The following is a 19489-nucleotide window of genomic DNA, read 5'->3' on the forward strand; positions in this document are numbered from 1 at the left end:
AGAAGCTCATGAGATAATGGTTAAGGCTCTTCTGTAAAGTGGAATGGGGCAGCCACCTGTATAAGGTCATTATTAGTGCACTAGGAACCAACTCCTGCTTAAATACTCAATGAAGTATCTCTCTCACATAAGGTAAACAAACAGAAAGGACCAATATAATTTTTAAAGCACTGTTCAATTCTTCAAATTTTAAATTTAAATCACTGTTTGTTCTTAGAAGTCTCCAGAAAAGGATATTGTCGAAAGGAATGTTTTAAAACGTAATCCATAGTGTGTCAGAAATTTGTCAAAGAAACTGGAGAGCCCTAATTCTCTTTCTTTTCCAGAAAACTTATTTCCCCTCATAGGATCTGAGTTTATGTCCTATCTAGAATGCTAACTATTGAAAAATAAACATCTCCTCTTGCTAAATCTTTCTATTAACCTGGTTCATCTTCTTTGCCCAGTATGTGGGGAAAAGATTTAAGTTGATTATGTCTAAATCCACGAAGTAAAAATCAAAAGTCATGCTTTCTAAGGTTCCAAGTTGCCTTGATACTATATATACAGTGACCAGCTGGCTTATACTGGGACGCAATTTTAGCACATGAAGTCCTGGGGTGGCCACACCTGGGGTACTAAATGATCCAGGCAATGTTTGGGGAACCTCCGGTTCAGCCAAATCTCACATGTCCTCATTTCCATCTGTATGGTAGTTACCCAAGTGTGTGTGTGTGTGTGTGTGAGTGTGTGTGTGTGTGTGTCCACATGAGGCAAATGTGAAACAGCCAAAACAAAAAAAAAAAAAGCAGAAATATCAGATGTCAGCTCATCTTGGCCCCCTCCAGTGCCATCTGTGACTTTTAACAAGTGTTTAGGCAATCTTTGCAATAAGAAAAAAAACTTTCTAATTGTTCTCTCGAATACAATTGCCATTGCTAAAAATGCCAGTAAAATATTTTTTCTGAAATCTACTTTAAATCAATGGGGAAAAGTAGATAATATAAAACACAAAGGGTTACCTGACTAGTAGCTAAAACCAAAAGCCATTTAAAGGGAAAAAGGAAGATGCTGAAGAGATGAGAGAGGAAACAGGCCAGTAGGGGGGAGAAAGGAGAAGAGAAAATTAAGTGACTTTTCTTTCTAATCACACGCTTGCTGGGTCATGGTAAATCTTTCCCGCTTCTCGTTGGAAGCATTGTGAATGATACTTTTTATAACCGAAGCTGCAACCTTGCCTTCCAGTTGCTTATATGCATAAACAAGGGCTTGCAACACTGCAGGTCCTAACACCAGAGTTTGCTTTCTTCCACTGGCATACAGAAAGCCTAGAATGTGGAGTACAGATCCCCAGAGGCCTAGCTACAACCGTCCATCACAACCTCTGCTATGACTGGATGCAAAGAAAGGTACCAGCCCAACTATGGATTCCACAAAAGGAGGTTGCTAAAGCTTTAAATTGGGCATTATAGGAATGGAATAATGGCTGCATTTAAGAATCAGGGTGTTCCACCCTTGGGCATTATAAAGAAGTTGTACGAATTCAAGTTTGAAATTCCAAATCCCTCAAGTTCTGCAGAAGTGCCACACAAAGGAAAAAACAAAACAAACAAACAAACAAAAAAAGACTAGCAAAATGATTTCTTTTGTTAGCACTGTTCCTTCAGTCCAAGTATCTTCTATGTAGAAGTTGACAGACTATTCACAGTGTCAATAATGTGTGTTTGTGCGAGGTGGGGTGTACAGCCCCTTCAACCCACATGAGCAAAAATGGAAAATCAAAGTATCCTGAGGAGAAGAAATACCAGTAACTAATGAAATGCTTACATTACCCTGACTTCAAATGTTAAAACCCAAGCATGAATGAGATCCTCGAGCTTCCCCACAGCAGGCACTCCTTAGCCTTGCTGCTTCATAAATTAGGGTCATTAACCATCTGGGATTCCAGGTGTATTTGTCAAAAATAAAAGTCCTAGTGGAAGATTTCAAAGAATCAAGAATGTGAACCAAACCACAAACTTCAACAGAAAAAAACAACATGAATTGGCTCAACCTTAAAATGAAAACTTAAGAGTACAATACAAGTAAGAAGTAATGAACGAATTTGAACCACTACTAACCTTCATGGTTTCAGAATATATCAATATATCACACTTTGACAAAACCCTCATAGAACATATAATTCAAGTTTCTGTAAAGGGCACACTTAAGCAGACTTGCTTGATAGCGCTCAAAAGAAAAAAAAAAAAAAGTCAGGATAACTGACTATTCTCTATTATTGTTTTTTTTTTTTTTTTTTTTTTACCTGTTTGACCTTGTTCAAGTCACTTCCATTCTCTTTGCCTCACTTTGCTGGATTTAAAATGGCCTGTGCTGGGATTGTCAATATTTAGTGTAGAAAAATATATAAATAAATAAATAAATAAATAAATAAATAAATAAATAAATAAATAAATAAATGACCCTGGTAGCTAAGAAGCACAGACACTCAGCACAATCCTCTCTCTTGCTCTCATTCTTCTCTCATACATTACATCCAACTGAAGTTTCCCCTCCCTGCTCTCCTTCCAGTTCCCACTCTTCTCTTCCCTGTCCATCCCTCCTTCAGTTTCCCTTCAGAAAAGAGTCAGCCACCCAGGGATATCAACCAAACATGACATATCAAGTTTCCATAGGACTAGGCACGAAGCCTCATAACAAAGCTGGAGGAGGCAACCCAGTAGGAAAAAAAGGAGTCCCAAGAGCAGGCAAAAGAATCAGGGACATCCCTACTCTCATTGTTGGGATTCACACAAGAGCACCAAGCTATACAACTTGTCAATACTTCCTCAGTGCCTACCCTTACCACAACTGCCTTGTGAGTTGATATATGGTATTTTTATATAGCTTATTTTGAAATAGGTTTTACATGAGAGTTGGTAGCTGGTTTTCTTCAAACTCAAAAGACCCACCTCAACAGTCCTTTTTTATTAATATAATTGCTCTCAAAAAGAAAATATGTTTTAGGGATGCTCTATGTAAGAAATTTTAATCCAGCAACGTAGCTGCTCTGGCAAGGGATCACCTCCAAAAATATTCCAGGTCTATATGATCTGGCTGGAATTCAGTCACACTCTGGATTACAGTATAATCTTCTGGAATACAGACACACTCATAGTATATACCTTTAATCTCAGACAATAAAGGTAAAGTTAGTTCGTGAAAGAAAGCAGCCATGTTTGAAATGATATCTATTCAGTTAAACAAGAGCAGACAAAGTGAGGAATCAAGAGAAAGATTTGACAGAACGAGTCAGGGACATCTCATGAGGACAGGAAATGGAGGGCAGTTTACTGAGTGGTGTTCAGTTAAGTTCAAACAATGCAGTGGAATTCATTCTGTGCAGTTTGTAAAATACAGTTCAGTAGAGGCAGTTAAAGCCAGAAGATTAGAACAAATTGCCAAAGTTACTTTGAGACCAAACAGAGAAATGCGGCAAGAAGGCAAGAGAAGCCAGTTTGTATCAGTCAGCATTGAGAAAAGTTTGAGCCAAAAGAGTTGAGTTGAACCAGCTAGACAGAGTTCAGGAAGAACTATAAACAGTGAGCTTATTCAGCAGTCAAACTTGGAGACAACAATTACAACTGGCCAAAAAAGTTACATTTACAACTTTGTCATTTTCAAGTGAAAGTTATAGTTGAACAGTCTGGTCCCCACAAAAAAATGAAAGAAGGGGAGTAACCCAAAATATAGTGATCATCTACTATATACTAGACATGGCACAGTATTTTACATAGTTGCACTAGTCAGTTCCCACAGTACAATGTTGTTTAGGTATTATATATACTTTCTAAGCAAGAAAACTGGTCAACGTATGTTAAATGTGTACTGAGTCAATCAACTACCATGGAAAGATTGAGATTTGAACTCAAGCAACCAGAATCCTCACTATACCAACATCTTAATGATTAGGGCATTCTTCCTAATTCAGTCATACAACTGAAAATGCTTAATGAATAAATCACATGCTAAGCCACCAAGTAAAGGTAGAATTCCTTGTATTTCTACTAGTCATTTTTAACCTTTGTTTATTGTCTTTGTGTGTGCCTACATGCACCTGTGTGCTTGCATAGGAACACAAATATTACATACAACACATGTGAGGATCAAAGGGAATGGTTCTCTCATTCTACTTTGTGGATCCAAGGAATTAAACTCAGCTCATCAGGATTAGCAGTAAGTACCTTTACCCATTAAGGCATCTCTCTGGTCCCTTCTTTTGCTGTTGCTGTTATGTGTTAATTGTTGTTGGGATTATTAGGTTCTCCAGTTAGACAGACTTGAGCTTCTTGAATTCTGACTTTTGTTTTGTTTTGTTTGTGAGGGTGGTGGTGTCTGGCAAATGGAGAAAGGAGTGTGTTGTCAGATTTTTGTAAAGTGTTATTGATGTAATAGCAGCTAACACAATGCTTGGCACAAAATTACTCAATCAAAGCAGATTAGAGCTTTCATGTATTAAGTGATGTGGCAAAAGAGGAAATGTTACAAGTAAAAAGGAAACTAAGGTTACAGAGCTCGGGTGCTCTAAGGCTTTAGTGCAGAAAGCCCAACCACAGCCTCCAAAATTAAGTTGAATTAGTTATAAAGAAGAGGAAAATATTAATTGGTGGTACTTAACAACAAGGAGACTTACCATGTGCTATACTAAGCAACAACTGTTTCCTAGAACCACTGCTTCTAAAGAGAGAGCTAAGAAAATAGAGGTACTGCTGGGAGTACTTAGTGAACTTTAGCATCCTTCTTCCCAGAACTTCAAGTCCTGACTGACTACCTCCCATTCAGCTGTGCCTTTCTAAAATACTCCTTTCCTCCCCCATTCTGGTGTGTAAACTGACTTTTAGTATTTCTTCCCCTGACCTAACTCTGTCTCTTCTCAACAGCATCAAGTGGTATTTATGGACTATATGCCTGGCACTGCACTAGATGAAACAGGAGAACATTTCACAATTAGTCAAAGAAATACATGTTCCTTTGAAAAGGAGACCTACAACATCCAAGCATATTAGAGTTTTGGCAGCATATAGCAAAATACAGGTATAATTGGAGGGTTTGATTGATTTCAGAGCACAAAAACATTTCTTTATGTGGCTAATGATATGAACACTGAAGTATTTAGAAAACACATACTGATGGCAAAACGTAGTTTGAAAGGCATAAGAGGATGAATAGGTGGCAATGCAGATAATAAAAAAAAATATGGAGACTGGCAGAGATGGCTTAGCAGGTAAAGGCACTTGCCACCAAATCTGATATGAGTCTGGTCTCTACAAGTTGTCTTCTGACCTGTATATATATGTGTATATATACATATATATATATATGCAATGGTACACACACATACACACACAGAGAGAAAGAGAGAGACAGACAGACAGACAGACAGAGAGACAGAGAGAGACAGAGTCAGAGAGAGACAGAGACACAGACACAGAAACAGAGACAGATACAGACAGACTGACAGACAGACAAAATATAAATTCAGAAATCAAGTACAATAACAAGATTAATTAGTGTCAGAGTACTCACAATATAATTTTTTTTCAACTTGCTTAAGGATAAAAAGTGTGCTTTATTAAACTTCAAATTTCCAGAAGAAAATAGTCAGACATTGTAAAAGCATAAAGCAATTAGGGAAAAATTGTAGTGAGAAATTTTGTCTCTTAGAAAAACACAGAACTATCAGAAGAATGAGTTTTTGTTTTAATCCCAGATGTGGAATATGGGTCTGCTTCATACTGCCCACAGCAGCTAATGATGATCTGCACTGTGTTCTAGCAGGAGTGTGATTTTGCCATCTGCAGAAAGTTCCTACAATTTGGTGACATCTCGAATTCTGGGGACTTTTCAAAGGGCACATAAATGCTATGGTCCAGAGAAGTAGGGGGTTATTGCTTAGTTCTGATTTGTAAAGTAGTCATGTGCAAAAACAAAAGAAGAAATTAGATATCCTGATGGAAAAATCAAACATGCCCCTAATCAGTAGGAAGTAGTCTAACAATAACATTGCCCCCTTCCGCCCTCTATCCTTTCTCTTTCATTTAGTGTACCAAGGTAGAAAATGTAGAAGAGAAGTAGAGATGGTTGGAAGAAAGAACCCACACAGTAGCCAAACGTCAGGCTACACACAATTGGTGATACTGAATGAATTCTATAAGGCCATTTTTTTCCATATTTAAAAGTGCTTAAAAGACTAAAGAGATGGTTTTTGTCAGGGGCCATAGCTTTGAGCAAAACCTGGAGGCTTGTTGGGGTTTTCTGCCTGCAGGACTATCTGAAAAATGTGAATTCCAAGTTAAGGGAGAGAGCTTGCCTCAAAGTAATTCAGAGAGTGATGCAACAGAGCACCTGGCACCCTCCTCTGGCCTCCACATGCTCACCCATGTAAAAGCTTATGTATGACACACACACAAATACACACTTCCATACACACACACACATACTACAAAGTTACACGGCAGTTTGTTGAGCAGTAATCCATTTCCTTTAGTATCTCAGTTGTCATCTTAAATTTTTCTTTATGTGTTTATTGGCTGGTTGGCCGATTTGCTTTCTTATTCTTTTTGAGATAGAACCACATTATGTATCACAAACTGGCCACCAAACTCACTATATAACCCAGGATGGCCTGAAAGTCATAGTCATGATCATGCCTAAATTTCCCAAATGCCAAAATCACGGAAATATGCCACTTGCTGTTACAGCTACTCTTTTCAGTGAGGCCTACAGTGGTAGATATTAAAAAGAAGGGTGGAAGGAGAGGAGAATAACAGCCATCAACCAATAGAAAGACCGTGGATTTACTGCTATATCCAGGACAGTATAGTAGATTCTGTTCTAAAATATTAGTCCTTGCCCAGTGCAGGCTAACAACATAGATGAAGGAATGCCAAAGTGGTCTGAAAGGGTAACTGGCTGGAGCAGAGTTCTGTTAAGAGAAAAGTATAAACATCGGAAACAGGCTGGAGGTAAATTGCAGACAATGCCAGGCTGAAAAATCTGGCCTTCCTCCTAAGGACAACAGGAAGCTATTTATGGCTTCTGAGTAAGGAAAAGAAAAGTAACTAAAACTGATTAGCTAAATAGTACAATTTGTTTAGGCAAATGTACCTTCAACATGCAGGCTTATATCTATATACTTCTGTCCCTTCTATTCCCCACATCTGGACATAGCCCATAGAAGTTTCCAGCACTGTGGAGACTTTTAAGGTAGCCTCTTCCTTACACATATTCAGCCCATATCCCTTTTCCCTCCTTGTACCTTCAACTTGCCTCAGGCAACAATATTACTCTCTGTATACTGAAAGAAAGGTAATGGACAGTGGTAAGTAATTGTGAGAACACCTCTTTGAAGTTGCTAAATTTCAAAGTGGACTTGGTCTCTGTCTTTTTCCTATCCTCTAATCCAGTCATGTTACTCCTCTACTTAAAACTCTGAGCTGCCTCTCCCCACGCACCTCTGAGAGACCACACTTAGTAGCAATTTTATTAACTTGTCACAGCATACCTTTCCAAATTCCTAGTCTGGATCCCTCTTGACACATTGCAAGTAGATTACATACAGCACCATACTTGTATTACAACTCTCCATGTTTATCCAAATATCTTTTCATGCATTGGTCTTCCTGCTATGGCCCTTCGCTGGCCACTTCCTCTGCTACTTAGAATATAGGCAACTCCCATTCATTCCTTAAGATCCAGCAAAATCAAAGTGTTGATCTACAGATTGCCTGTACCCAGCAGTAATTCCTTTCACTGTGTTCCTAGGAAACCTTTTTTTTTTTGAGTAGTGTGTGTGTGTGTGTGTGTGTGTGTGTGTGTGTGTGTGTGTGTGTATTAGCTCCCATGCTAGACGCAAGCTCATTAAGATTATTAAATTCCATGTTATATTTCCAGTGCTTAGCATGAGGTCTAGACCTTTGTAAGTGATTAAATGTTCATCAAATGAATGACTTTGAATATCAGAAGTTCCTGATTTCAAATTCAGCATCTTTTAAAAAATAAAATTTTACTTAGCAGAGAAAGAAGTGAGTATTACTGTGTCATTTTCATACATTATATTACACTTTGTTCTTTGCTCCTTAGCTGTCTTCTTCCCCCTTTATGGCCAGTTCCCTTCCTGATATCACCAAATAGTTCCCTTTCTGCTTTTATGACACACTCATTCCCCAGCAGTACCCCCAAAGGTGAACGTTAGAGCTTCCTTTAGATGTTTTGTGTACTATTGTTTTTTCTAGGAAACCCCATTGTGGTTTTTATTGTTTCTATGTGCCCTTTTACCAATAAAAGACGGTCTATGAAAAAAAATAAGTGGATTAAAAAAAAACAGAAGAACAGACATAATATGCAGTCACTGATAATGGGATACTAACCCCAGAAAGCCCTGAACACTCCAGAAACAACTCATAGACTATATGATATTCAAGAAAAACAAAGTCCAAAAAAAAGAATGATAAAAAATCATTATGCTTAATATTTACACACCAAGAAAACTTTGACTATTTCCAGGTTACATCTTGTTTTACATGTACTTTATGCTCAATGTTACTAGTAAGATTTAATGCATACTATCAAACCTTTAAAAAAATCAAGTACTGACAAAAATGTATTCATATACTATTATGCAAAAATGCCTTTAAAAGCTGTACATTTATATTTGTTTATTAAAATAAAGTTTTCCAATTGAAAAAGGGGGAGAGAAATCATGTCACATACTGGAAATCTAAATAACTAACTAGGGTTGTGAAAGTCATATATCTTATAGAAGAATAAATAACTGCCTCCTTATTAAATCAATATAACTCCTAACTACAGTATAAATATTTCTCTTTCTACCCACACATAAGTATAGTCTTCATACATATTAAGGAAACTCCTCTTTTCAATACCATTCCAAAAAACAGCAACCAATCAAAATGGAAAGTCACAGAGCCCGTTCCCAATAAATAAACAACTCACATGCTTCACACTCTGGAATCATTTGGAAGACTTAATGAAAAGATTATAAAAGGTGGAAGATAATGGAGTGAGAGAGTTTTCTAAGAGATCTTGTCTCCTAATAATATCAGGAGCTATACTCATTAAGTCTCAATAATAAGGCCACCTATATCAGAGCTGAATAAAGACAACAATAACAAACATGCTAAATGAATGGGGATTAAAAAAAAAGAATGTTAGAATACTATGTGGCCACTATAATATTAGTGAAGTGTGTCTGAGGACACAATTGGAGAAGAAAGAAACAGTAGGAGGATATATCATGAGGTCTTCCTGTGGAATTGTTTCTAACCCAGGAAATTCTTCCTGGCAGTTGTTGTTGCTAAAAACAGCAGCTGGAGCAGATGAGAAGGGGCCTTCCCAGGGAGTTCTCCATCTTTGTTTTTCACAGTACACCGCAGAAGCTATACTGTTTATATAACATTCTCTGAATTACTGCCAAACTGTCATTTGTGCTCTGCCTACAGCTGCCTTTTGACCAGTCCTGTTAATGGCTGTAATTCAGAGACCGGTAAACAAATCACAAAGAGAAAGTAAACAGGGTTTTAAAAGATCTTTGTTCAGCAGACATCACCAGTGCACTTCACTAAGTCTCCATTTTATAATGGTTCATATGTTGTTAGCAGTAAAGTGTAAAGAAAAAAAATTAAGACCAGTTCAGTGTCAAATGTTGTAGACAAGAAATAGAAAAACAAACTAAGCTCAAGACTATACATCTTCGGGTATATGATCAGTTGACTTCTAGAGTCAACATTGGGGTTGTTTCTTAAAAATTGGTACAAGAAATTACCGTTTTGTAAGACAAAACTGAAGTGTTTTGTTGAATTTAAAAGAGAAAAACAACTGAGTCTGTTTTGATCTTCAAAAATGTCAAACTGGTAAACACTTCACTTTTTTGTACATATAAATCTAAGGGCCAAGCCTTGCTTGAGGAAGATTTAAGAGATATAAAATTTGTCTGAGGTGTCTGCCAAATCTCTGCAGCAGAGACAGAAACCCTGGAAAAGCTGACACAATCATAATTCTCACATCACGGGCAAGCTGCTGCTGGGCTGGCGCTGCAGAAACCCACCCTTCCTTAGGTAATACTGTTTACAAACAGCCAAGTGTGCCATTGCTCATCAGCTATCTGGTAGCTTACTTTTGTTTAGTTATCCCACAGAGGGAAAAGGGGGGGCAGTTACCCTCTTTTGGCACACAGCCCAATTTTCAGCTAGGTAAATTTATACTTGGAGGATGGACTTGCTTGTTAAGTGTTGTCTTTCTTTCAGTAGCTCTTGAAGAAGTTCATCCACTAATGTCTCTGTGTCTGTCTGTCTGTGTCTGCCTGTTTCTTTCAGTTCTCTCTCAATCTCTCTCTCTCTCTCTCTCTCTCTCTCTCTCTCTCTCTCTCTCTCTCTCTCTCTCTCTCTCACACACACACACACACACACACACACACACACACACACACACACACACACACACCTCCAAGGCAGCAAAATGAGTATTTATGAGTATCTGGTGGGGAGCCTAGAACAGTAATTCCACATAATAAGCCTGCAATAATTTACTGAATAATTTGAAACCTTAACTGTAATTTTGATGTTGAACTGGAGAATTACAGATTCTTTTTTATTAGTATATAGGCATATTAATTGCAAAACTAATGGGCTTAAAAGGGATATCATAGTTGATGCAAAGTAATATTACTTCATTCCCAGATGATTTATGCTCATACCTTCTGTCCTCTAAAGATCCATTTTTGCACAACGGTTATTATTTTGTAAGAAAAATGAAGGAGAGATCATGCTGCAGGATACTAAGTGACTATATGACAACCAATATACTTTTGTAGAGAAAAATCTGATACCTGACATTCATGTAATTGGATGTCATTATAGTAATCCCATACATATGTCTAAGATCACTTAACACACGAATATAGTGTATGGGCTATATTCTGTAAATGGGATTAACTGCAGAATCCAACCATCGTCTTCCCTGGGGATACATTACTAAAAATGCATTTACATGGCATTAAAAAAAAATCAACCAATGACATTGGCCCCATAACATGCACTCCTTCTTGTATACTGATTTTATCAATTTTATCCTGATTTTCTCTAGCTTTCTATTGGCACTTCTGTTCCCAAAGACACAGACTTCCAAGTCAGAGAGAAATGCAGAGAAACTGGAGCTAGGCTACTTCCCTTGCCTGAAGTGTTGTGTGAGTAAGGAAAAGTTTCTATACATTTTAACACAATGCAAAGCAATACGTGCTAAAACCACACCAGTTTTGGACTGTTCTTGCTATGCTATGATCACATATAACTTGACAGAGGGAATGACAAAGACCAACAGGTGATTTCAGAAAAATGCAAAACACTAAGCCACCACAGGGAGTTATTATGATAACTTTGCTTCTATCATTTATTTAAATTAATCTTCCCCATCTGTAAAATAGTAAATTTTTTTTCTGAGAGAGGGTTTGGTTGTATAGCTCCAGCTGGCCTGGGACTTCCTATACAGATTAGGGTGTCCTCAAACTCACAAAATTCTGTCTCTGCCAGTCAGCTTAAAATAGTAATAACCATTGAATGTATTTAATATGCTGTTCTGAGGATAGAATACCTGTAGTTTTTGTTATAAGAACAGTTAGCCTATATAATCCACATCAACATTTGGTCAACTACAAACATTTCACATCTGCCTGACAGAAGCCTACATTTCCATGAAAAAAGGAAGCAAAATTGATGCTAGTGGAGGTGATTTGCAAAGCTTTCATCACCCTAAAAAAACTTTGGAGATTATCCTAAGGATGGTGGGCAGCTTTTCAACTCTTTATATGGAGGCTGAATAGCATCAGATTTGTGATTTTATATTTACATATAAAGCATCTTTTATATATAAAACAGATGAAAGAAAGCTGGTCTAGAGGCAGTAGAAATCCAGAATTACAAATTTATTTAAAAATAGTAAACAAATGTTTCTCTGTAAAATTAGGATGATAAGTATATACAAGACATCAACGTACAAGTCATAAGTAATCTTATCATTTGTGGCAAACTCCTTTTTGTACATATTTAATAGTATAGCAATTTTTCTGTGTGTACAGACTTATATGCCATGTGTAAGGTAAGTACACCTTTAAGTTGGAATATGTTATACTCCACTGGGAGTTGCATGGACTGAAAAAGATAACAAAAAATGTCTAAAACTTTTAGAAGTGAGAGTATGAGGGTTCTAACTGTTAAGTTCAGTTTAAGGAACAAATCCTGGAAACTGCTATATCTGTTAATTTACATTTTCCCGTACTTTTTAATTTCCTGCATTACCAAAATCCACAGTTGTATCCATGGGGACGTTTGTTACATTTTGTCATACAATAACTACTTCTTAGATGTCTAGTGTCCCAGGTGCTCTTTCTAAGTGGATATAACAAGATGTGGTCCCTGCCCTTGGGAGCTTATAACCTACTGAGAAGGAAACATCCACAGAATGACACACTATAGTATGATCTGCTCTGGAATAGAGGCAGTATGTGTCCTACAGAGGGAGAACACTAACCTTGCCTTGTGTGTGTGTTCATGCATATGTGGATTGTTTAGTGGAAAGGCTTTCCAGAGATGGTCATATTTCAGTTGAATTTTGAAGGGTCTCAGAAACAGTGAGGGAAGAGGTGTGCTTTTGCATAATCCAAATCTACTCTCCTGAAAAGTAACCATTCCCCCGAATGTTACCTTAATGCATGAAATAGCACACTCTTACAATATTATACCCAACATGAAAGATAAAGAACAAGCCACACAGTAACACTAATAGAATAATATTTACATGTACCAATTCCTACTAATTCTAACAAATAAGTATCTCTCGAGTCTGATTCCCCCTTTCCCGTGTCACTATTTATCTCTCTGAAGGAAAACACCCTCCTTGTACACTGATCAAGCCTCCCCCAAGTGAACGTGTGCTAGTGATGCTCCTTTCACAAAACTGTCAAGTTTTCTATTGCCTTCTGGATTCCTTACATCTAATTACCTGAGGTTACCTTGGTGATGTGTAACATATTCATACTCTTACTTATTGTCCTTAGATCAACTTAAAACTAATGTAGTTTCTACTTTTATTAAATCAAGTCCTATGTTACCTTAGGTTTGATGAACTAATCCGGAATTTTTTATCAGATACATTCAAATATACAATGAGTCAAATTTTAAATGGTAGCGGAAGCACAACAGAACCACCCCTGGTCCATATCCCCTATTTTGAGAGCCAATGGGCCTGGGGGAACATATTCACATTCTGTAGCATTACAGTTGATTCTTCAAAAATCACCCCCAAAATGCTAGAGCATACTTTGCTTGAACCTTCCTTATCCTAGACCATCCGTACCCAGCTGTGACCAACTGTTCATATTGAAAAAAAAAAAAAAAACACATTCTACTCTGATATAGACACACGTCTTTCCTGAAGTGATTCTTCTATCTCCAATGGCTGCTCTCTACCTTTCTTTGCCTTTCAAGACTTTGTCATGACATCTCCTCACAAAAGACATCTCCATGACCCTCCCCTCTGATCAGCCACTTTTCTCTACTGTACCACAATGCTTTGTACCTGTTTCTATTTTCCTATAATTTCGTACTCTATGGGTCACCTAGCTCCCCTAAATCCAGCGAGGGTTCAGGGCGTATATTCTATTGTATCTTCTTGCATTTCATGTGTACTCAAATCCCAGAGGGTATCTAGTAAGCTGGGTCCCTTTAAAAAAGCTGAAATGAAATAAAACCCAAAGATTTGTCTAGATCCAAATGGTTTAAAGGTAGGACATAGTATTTGAACGGAATCATCTAATTTAGAAAAACATACATTGGATATAATTTTGGCAGACATATCAACTATGAGTATAATAGTTAAGCTAATTTGGTATTGGCAACTACTTTACAGCAGGCACACTCTGATATAAAAATCCAAATGACTCATTTGGGTTTCTTCCAGGATGAACAATTAATTGTACCTTAAAGCAAACTTTTCCTTGCCACAGTTAGAAAAATCAAGAACAAAAATATAAATCAGAAACAGGGAACCATGGGGGAAAGAGCATGGGGCTTTCAGGTCACAAGTCTGTACACTAAACCTCAACTGCCCATATCTCTACTCTATTTGACCTCAGATATTTGCTTAAAATATCCATTTTCATTTCTTCTTCTAGAGAAATAATGGAATTGATAGTACTTATAAGATTCTCAGACAATGTAGCAAAGGGCTTATGATTCTTGGGACATCATGTGGGCTCAATAAGTAGGAGTCACTATTGTCATCTAATCAGATGATTACAATTCAGGTATCTGCTACAAAAGAACTGTAAACTCACTTCTTTAGAAAATATGTTTATGGCACTTTGATTTCTAACTGAAGAATACAGGTTGTGGCAAAGATTTGCCACAAACAAAACATCTATAAGACAAAAGTTTCTCCTTATATTTAAATTAAACTCACACCTGGAACACACCACCACACTTCTTTGTGTTCTCCAAGAATTGATCTCAAATCAGGTTCCCCTAGGATGAAAAGGAAAATCACCCAGTCTTAATTTTTTGTCTTTAATTTTATTCAATACAACAAAATTCAAATGTTGTATATTCTTCAACCTGTCATGTTACTATGATCTCAAAATATTATCCTAGTATTATCTCCCAATACATCCCTACCTCTTATATAATAACCAGACACCTCTGTCATACACTCCTCCCTTTTCTACCCCCTTCTGAATCTCCAAGTCCTGCATCATCAGGAAGCATTTCTTTCTCCTTTGTTCCTTTTGAAGCTCCTTTATTCAATCAGAGCTTGAATTAAAGGTAACCGCCTCCATAAAGCATACTAGACTTTGCTGGAAGCTCTTGTTTTAAGGGAAAAGTAAGTTTCAAGACTTCAGCAAGTCCTGAGTTAGGCTAGAACTTTGACAAAGCAGCCTCTCAATCCTATCTATATGCCCGTCTACTAAACCCTGAACACTTTTCCCACAGATTTGTAATAGAATAGTTAATGCACTGTGTTTCCCACTCTATACTGTGTTTCATAGACCGTGTGCCTACTGTTTGTCAATACTGGTGTTAATCAGACATTTCTGGAAGCTCTTAAAATGCTCCAGGTGTTTGAATGGTCCAATTTGCCTTCTACTCTCACTAAAAGACTGCATTGAACCTTAATTATGTATTTTTCACAAGTAAGATTCATTTTTTTCTGCTTCCTATCCCTTCTGGAAATTAAAGAACACCTTTCCCACTCCAATGACTAGTTGAAAGGGGACAGTAAAAAGAGATAAGCCCATTTAAAAGAAAGAGGGGGAGGAGGGAGGAAGGAAGGAAATCTTATCATCAGGAAGCAGAAATGAAGTTGACAGAAAAGCAAACTCTAGATATAGGAAGGAATTTCCACTCGACCAGAAGGAACAGGGTTCCAGGGTGGGGTGGGGTGGGGTGGGGTGTGTGTGTGTGTGTGTGTGTGTACTTGCAGTGGTAGGTGCTCAGACTTGATCGACAGATTAAAGGGAAGAGAGAGAGGAAAAATCAAGAGACCCCGACTCTTTCATTAAGGAGAATCCAGATGCTACTTACTGGAGATTCTCTCATCCTATAAAGGAGCACATGCTGGGGGGGGGGGTAGGAAATAAAACGGGGGGGGCGTGCTTGTGTTCTGGATGCTCAGGCAACTGGTGCCCACTCCCTAACTCCCAGTCAAGACACCCCCACCCCTGAAGAAGCGGGTTGGGCGGAGTTAGGCGCCAAAGACGGCGGCCCCGGAAGCACCCTCCTCCCTAGACCTCCTCGGTCCCACAGTCCCCGGCCACTGCCATTCGGGCTTTCTGCCTCGCTGACCTCCAGTTCCCCGGCTACCGAAGCGCTACTTCTTAAACAGCCGCGGAAAATCGGGCCGGCTCGGAAGTTCCTGGACCCGGAGTGCCCTCGGGGTGCTGCGGGCCCCACAACTGTCTTCCCAACTACGCTCCTTCTACTAGATGGCCTAGGCCAGGCAATGGGACCCAATAGCTGGACTCTAACCTACAGGGTGACTATTGAGGCCTTTCCCATTGGCTACAGCATCTGGGAAATGCAGGACCTAAGCGTGTGTCCTCATGGGAAATGTAGTTTGAAGTCACTGAAGACCGTTCTTCCTCACAACTATCCAATATTTGCTTTGGTAGAGGTACTCGAGGGACGCTAGAGGATTCTGGGAGATGAAGTCAGAATACTTTCTTCTAGATACCCACAATTCCTCTCACACCAAACTTCCGAAAATCCCCTGAGTTCAAATACCGGAGAGTGTTATGGGTATTGTAGTTTAGTGTGCAAAGCCCGTTCAATAAGCTTAGTTATGAAGAACTTGCAGAGACAAATTAATGTTCTAGACTCTTTTGAGTACTATAAAAATATGTTTTGAAAAAACACGTTTACATTGTATTATAGACTGACATTTTCACTTGAAGTCTGAGTATAGTTGGGTTGTTTTTCTAGGCAGAATGCTGCTATCTAGCCCAGAACAGATTCTTGAGTTAAGAATCCTACTGACTAAGCCTCTTCTGACACTTAATAAAATAACACTCACGCGCGCGCGCGCACACACACACACACACACACACACAATTTCTGTTCTGTTAAGATTAAAATTTTAATTAAAACATACCTTGTAAAAGTTTGCCCTTTATTAAAGTCTTTAGAAAACTAGGTACTTCTTATTGGTAATTATATTTTTTTCTTAGAATTATCATAATTAAATATAGAAAAGTGATGTGGGAGATCCCCCCCAAAAAATAAACCTAGCTATTAAGCAAATAGCCAGTGATTCTTGCAGTGAAGATCCATGGCTGTGCCATATACTAGGTAGAATGATATAGCTTATCACAGATATACAATACAATGAAAATAGTAAATAGCTTTATATATCTTTAAGAAAACACCTTTTAAGTAAAACTATGTGACAAGAGACCAGTAAATAAATGGGGGGATAGACACCAACCACTATACTTAACTTCATAAAAGATACAGTAAGTCTAAAAGCACATCCAAATGACAACACATCTAAAGTGGGTTGCCTCAATTCTACGCTCCAACTAGTAGGCAGGTCATCTGGATGAAAACTAAACAGAAAAATTCTAGACCGACATCTACATAAAATTATACTCAGACACTAAAGAGTACATAGTCTTCTCATTGATCCATGGAAATTTCTCCAAAATTAACATGTTAGGACACAAACCAAGGCTCAACAAAGAAAAGAAAATTTGAAATAATATTCCTGCATTTTCTTGAACCACAGTGGAATAAAGCTAGATATCAACAACAATAGAAACTATAGGAAATACAAACACACACACACACACACACACACACACACACACACACACAACCACACTACTGGATGATAATTGGGTCAAAAAGCTCAAGAAAAACATTTTGTAATGCTTAGAACTGATAGAAAATGAAAACAGAACACGTCAAAATAAATAGGATACAGTAAGTGCTGGAGGAAGGGAAAGCTTTATAGCACTATATGCCTGCATTAAAAGCAAAAGCAAACTAAGACTCAGCTGTGTGTTGCACACCTTTTCTGGTACTATGGATGTTGAGGCCTCTATGAATTCAATGTTTGACTGGTTACATAATAAGTTCTAAGCCAGCCAAGGATACATACTCAGACCGTGTTTCAAAATAAACAAACAAAACCTGAGGGATTGTAAATTAATCAAAAGAGAGAGAAAGATGATCCAAACTTTAAAAGTTAGAGATTAAAGGGGAGAGATTACAACAGACAATGAGGAAATTCAGACTATCATGAGGACACTACAAATTCATACTCCACTAAAAAGAAAAATCTAAACAAAAAAGTAGATAAACTTCTATATAAACATGACTTTATCAAGCTTAAGCTAAGGAACAGAGTATACAGAGACACAAAGCAACCAATGAGATATAAGCAGGAATAATATATCGCCCAGCTAAAAATTTCCCAAGAGCAGATGGATTCAGCATAGTATACTACGTATCCATTAAAGATGAACTAATATTAATACTCCTCCCATCACTCCGTAAAATAGGCAAGCAAAGAATATTTCCAAATTATTTTTTATAAAATCAGTATTACCCTTATACCCAATCTCCCTGATGAACATAGATGGAAATATTCAATAACATACTTAGATAGATGCCCAGCAAAAGGTTATACAGGAATACGAATCAGGCTTGTGCTTAATGATTCATTGGTTATATCTCATTTGTCTCTTTATATTACTTCATAGTAGCTCAAGTTTGGTAAGTCATATGTATCTAGTTTATCTACTTATTTTAGATTTTTCTTTTTAGTGAAAATGAATTTGTTAACTTCAAGAGCACATCAAAAATTCCATACACTACCACCCAGCTGGCTTCATCCCACTGTTACAGAGATACATCAACATATGTAAATCAGCAAATGTAACCTGTGACCTAAATAGACTCAAGGGTAAGTAACCACATAATTTTCTGATTAGATACAGAAAGGGCTTTTGATAAAATCCAACATCTCTTCATGATAAATTCTTGGTGTGCCTACCACAGTCAATATTACGTTAAACAGAGAAAAAAAAAACTCAAAGCATTTCCATGAAAATTATGTAACAGATAGGGATATCCACGTTTCTCCTCTCCATTCATATAGTGCTTGAAGTCTTAGCTCAAACAGTAAGACAAAAGAGAGAGATAAAAAGGATACAAGCAAGACAATATACAAATCGGGGTCTGGTAAAGGAACAAGACCAGTGGGCATATGTGTACATATATGTGTGTGTTTGTAGTTTGTGTATACATACATACTTGTATGTGTATGTGAATGTGTGTATATATGGATATATGTATATGCTACTTGTCCTGAGTATGTGTATATGAATATATATAAATTTCTTGCATGGCTTATTAAAACATGTGGTTATACATATGTATACTCTTTGATTCATTGTTAGGATATTTTTTGCACACTGTTGTATACTAATACAAGTTTTTGAAGTGGTGGCCCACTTCTGAAATATTGGTAAATAATGTTTGGTAAATAATGCTGGATGAATTCAGAGAGTAGTTAATAGGACAACTTTCAAAGTCTTTACAGAGCCAGTATAGACCTCATCTGGTCACAGTTAGATTCAGGTTTATAATGTGAATGTTTGATTCAAACCTTGTCTCAGGATAAGTTGGTCTGTAGCTATGTTTACAGGCCATTGTGGAAACATGGTAGCATCAAGCAAATATTACTATTAAACCTAATACCAATATGAGGATCCAGAGTTATAATTTTAGCCAATGGACCAGCTTTGATCAGTGTAAAAATGAATACTGAGGTGGACAGTAATCCATAATAGACGGGATTATACCTCACTGGAAACACAATGTGTAAGAACCTTGGTTCTAAGGTTGTCACCAGGGTCGTCTGTAAACCAGCCTTGTACAGACCACATCAACTATATATTCAC

At 37.6% G+C, this 19489-nt stretch overlaps 1 protein-coding gene across 1 annotated transcript in view; it reads right to left on the reverse strand.

The window, feature by feature from the left end:
* ENOX2 (ecto-NOX disulfide-thiol exchanger 2) overlaps positions 1-14548 on the reverse strand; it is a 282303-nt gene extending 267755 nt beyond the window's left edge. The window contains exon 1 of the mRNA XM_080909606.1: positions 14493-14548. The gene's annotated coding sequence lies outside the window, so the exon portion shown is untranslated. The remainder of the gene's footprint in view (positions 1-14492) is intronic.
* Between the last annotated feature and the right edge of the window lie 4941 nt (positions 14549-19489).

This window comes from Micromys minutus, assembly GCF_963924665.1.
Source record: "Micromys minutus genome assembly, chromosome: X".
In the NCBI taxonomy this organism is placed as follows: domain Eukaryota; kingdom Metazoa; phylum Chordata; class Mammalia; order Rodentia; family Muridae; genus Micromys; species Micromys minutus.